Source organism: Rhagoletis zephyria, unplaced genomic scaffold, assembly GCF_001687245.7.
Source record: "Rhagoletis zephyria isolate East Lansing unplaced genomic scaffold, Rhagoletis_zephyria_1.1 Rzeph_scaffold_30962, whole genome shotgun sequence".
NCBI classification, from domain to species: Eukaryota; Metazoa; Arthropoda; class Insecta; order Diptera; family Tephritidae; genus Rhagoletis; species Rhagoletis zephyria.
In genome coordinates, this window is record NW_016188018.1 from 1 (window position 1) to 4229 (window position 4229).

General features: G+C 35.4%; 1 pseudogene; it reads right to left on the reverse strand.

The window, feature by feature from the left end:
- Positions 1-2038: 2038 nt before the first annotated feature.
- Positions 2039-4225, reverse strand: LOC108383138 (glutactin-like; annotated as a pseudogene).
- Between the last annotated feature and the right edge of the window lie 4 nt (positions 4226-4229).

Sequence of the window (4229 nt, forward strand, 5' to 3'; positions counted from 1 at the left end):
AGTGGTCAGTAGGGCGATTGACTCGGATTCCACCGGGTTTTTCAATATCAATAGGCGTTTTTTTATTTTGATTTTTCGAATATCAAATATTATATTGAACGAACCGGTTTTTTTCATTTCATACCTTTCAACAAGAGTTTGGAGTTTTTCGAAGTTTTCAAGGCAAACCCTAAATAGTTTTCAAATTATATCCTTGGTCCGAAGAAGTTTTTTTTATGGCAGAAGTAAACTAGGCGGTTTGCCATTGTTTCCCAAAGGGGCCAGAAATTAGACCAAGCACTCGACTATGGCGGCGAGAGCTCTACTCAAATCCGAAAAATCAGAAAAAATGCATAAAGTATTAAAAAAGGTTAAAATAAGACCAAACATTAATTTTTCACTGAATTTTATTGGTTTTACTTTTGACCTAAAAAAACTTTACTTTTGCTTTGCTCTTTTCTAAATGAAAGCTATATTTACCTCTTAATAGGTTTATTGTAATTTTTGGTTTTGACTTCATCCCAACATAAGCATTTTCACTGTATGAACCGGTTTTCCCGGTTTTTTCTTAATTTAAAAATGCGAAACCGTTTTTTTTTTCAAATTGCAATTTTTCGAATAACTCGAAAACCGGGTTTGGAAAAAACGCCAAAAATTATCGAACATTCTAGAAGTTAGGTTATAGGAGGAAAAGGAAGCACAAGTGATACACACCTCCGCAAGAAGGACACTTTTCTAGAGTTGACTTTTTATTTATCAACACTAATTTTCCTATAGTTGGCAACTCTATTTAAAACTATTTCCTAAACTATTTTTCTGTAAGAAATTTTTCGACCATAATGTTTGAATTATTTTTTCAGTTAATTTACTTAACTCTTAATTACCTCTGTTTATAAGGCAACCCTAGTCAAAAAAGGATAAAAATTAAAATTTTCTTCCACTGAAATAGGCCGCTATTTTGCTATGTTTGCTATATTTGTTTGTCTGGTTATTCTAAACTACCTCTTTTAGTGGGTAATTCTGCTTTCGAGCACTAGATCTCGAATCTAATCGAAGATGCGGGAAGTATATACCTGAATTACTACATACTTGAAATTCAGCTAGACTTTGTGATGTGGGCTTGCACTTTTCACCAAACCTGAACGAGCTGCCACTAAGCTGTATTTTTTATAGAAAATTCTACCGATACCAAAATGGCCAGACCAATCACAGCCCTAGTTTGGCAGGATTTCATTACTCTGTGTCACAACATGCTGATTCATTGGCAACTTATTTCTCAAAAAAAGTTTTGTCAAAATAATTAGGTACTTGCTGAAAAAGTTCATTTGCTTCCAGGATCATTTGCTGAACATATTGATCTATAAAAGAAAGCCAGCAACTATTGACAGCCTTGGAAACGAACAACATAAGGAAACTTTCAGGCCCCATTCCCTCCGTAAAAGTTTGCTTCCTATTTTTCGTCCTTACTCACTCCATTTTGTAATTACTAATTCACAACTAACTGACAAAAGCCGCAAAGTGTAAGTAAAACAAAAAAGGATAATAAAGATGGTGACAGTAAAATATTTCGGCCACATAGAGGAATATACTCTAAGCTGCACTAAAAGCAATTCGCATTCACTGAGACAGAAACGCTGTACGTCTCGCTCCTCTGTGTCCATATATTCACTGTTAGTTGGTCCATTTCATTCGCTGCCAATTTCAAGATGATTTAGTTAATTTGTTTACTTTGTGGTATCGTAATTTTGTCGCTTGTTGTTTGGAACGCAAAAGACTTCATTTCATTGTGTGGTGGTTAGTTTGGTTATGGAAAATTTAGTGTTGGCAAACAACTTTTGGACATTTGTGGTTAAGCTTTTAAGTAGAATTTAAAATGTTTTTTGGCAACAGGGTGAGAAATGGTTAAGAAAAAAGTTTACTTTAGATTAGCGGTAATTAGCTGAGACGGTCGAAGTTGCATAAAGCATTTTACTAAAATTGGAAGATAAGGACACATTCGCAATATTTTAAATTAAATCTACTAGTTCAAGTTTTTTAGTGTTTGATTATTCAAAATAATAGGTTTTTAATACAAAATTAAATTAAATTTATTTGTATATTAAAAAAAAGTTTGAAGAAAAATTCTTTCTTACAAATGTAAATGAAAATCAAAGGTACGGTACGTACCACGCTAACCTACATTATCTTACTTCTCAATAACATTATTACGAATATGAGTTACTTGAAATGCCGACGGCCTGATCAATTTGTGACTGTCAGGATCATCCACCGTCGCTGTAAGTTCGGAGAGAATGTCAGAACCCAAAGTTATTTGTTTATTGATGTGAAAGTAGGGACCAGCTTCAGCTGAAATATGAAGAAGAAAAAAGTTGCTATTAAACTAGAAGGTAAAGCATAATGCACTTAAATACGCGTAAATATACAATTGTATTAAAATGTAAGTCATAAGGACACGATCTGTCTGAAATACTTGATGCGACAAAAACCAAAAAAAAAACAAGATGAAAATTCAAAACACATGGAACAACCAATATACTCACGACACTAGGCGCCAAATATAGTAAGACTACGTTTTTGGTTTTAGTCTCTCCCGTCGGGATTTCTTTAAAGGACTGGCAATTTCACAGATAAAATTAATTTAAATTATTAATTAAACTATTTAGAACAATAATAATATGGGCACCAAATGGAAGAGAAAATTCTGTACAATTTTTGTGTTCAGAAGGACAAATATTTATCGATTAAGTCCCTAAAAATATTTTTTAAGCTTCGTAAATAAAGTTCGGAGGAGGAAATTCGTGGTGGTTGGTCAGGTATATATTAGTCTAAGAAAAAATTTTGCAAATTTTCACGGCTATTCAAGGGCATCTCCAAGCATATTTCGCTCTTGTGCCCCACAAAATGTAACCTTTTTTAATTCTATAGAATTTTTTCTTTATTTGATATCCATACCTATGTACGTTTTTTTAAAATATTTTTATTTAATCATATATTTAAAATTTCTTAAATTAGCAAAAATCCTTTACGATATATGGCCCCTAATTTCGAAAGTATATTGATTTTTGTGCGTGTTAAATTTACCGTCGCACAGTGTTATGTACATACCGAGCCCAAAATGTTATCATAGCTTATAAACTAACAACAATTACACTTTACGTACTCTTCATGGCTCTAATATCCAGCTCAGGTTGATCTCCAACCTTTGGCTCCCCATGCACTGCGAACGAATACCACAAATCTACCATTTTCATTGCGATTCTCGTATCATTCGCATTGAGTTTGTGCGTAGCAAATAAGTATATATTATCATTCGAATGATGCACGCCGCCCTCAAAAGGATATTGTGAATTACCAAACTCATAGCCGAAGCGTGTATGCTCGCCTTCGTAGTCAAAGCTATAAAGGTATACTGGAGCCGCACCTCTTCTCTGCAGGCCGTTTGCGTAAGCAATCACTGGCGATTTCATGGCTATAATATTCGCTGCCTAAAATAATTTAAGCAAGAATTAAAATACTACACGAGCAAAAACTTTCGATCCATAAACTATCGTACACACTAACATCAAAGTATGCCGGCCATGCAGCTGTATGATTGTTACTCTCCAATAGTTCCTGTTCGAAAAGCATGCGTAAGAGCAAATTGTTGGACAGGCTGGTGCTGTCCTTGCCCACATCAATGAGCGTGTTTGCGAACTGACGCACAGTTAATTTAGAAATGCTACCTAACATTGCCACAATACTGTCGTAGAGTGCTTTTAGATTGGAGAGAAATTATATTTTCAGANCTGAGGGAAGTACGCCAAATACATCGGCAACTACGGGACTGAAACTTTCCTTAAATATATAATTTCAAATATTAATTTAATTTTTCTAAAACTCATTCTCAACTCACCGCTGTTGTCACTCTGAGTAACTGTAATACATTCACGCTCCTCAAACATTTATACTGTTCCGCACTCTCGTCACAATGCTCGCAGTTGAGCGCCTCACATATGCGTTTCACTTGCGCCAGCGGTTCACGATTGATGGCCCAAAACGCAGTTATGGCACCCGATTGCACAATGGAACGCTGGAAGTAACTCTCTGACGTTTTGGGACTCAGCAGCAAGGCGCCAGACATAGCTGCTCCTGCACTTTGTCCGAATATCGTAACTTTGTCGCAATCACCGCCAAATGTATAAATATATTTCTGCACCCAACACAAAGCCAGCTGCAGATCCATTACGGGCGCATTGCCAGGCATTTCCTCG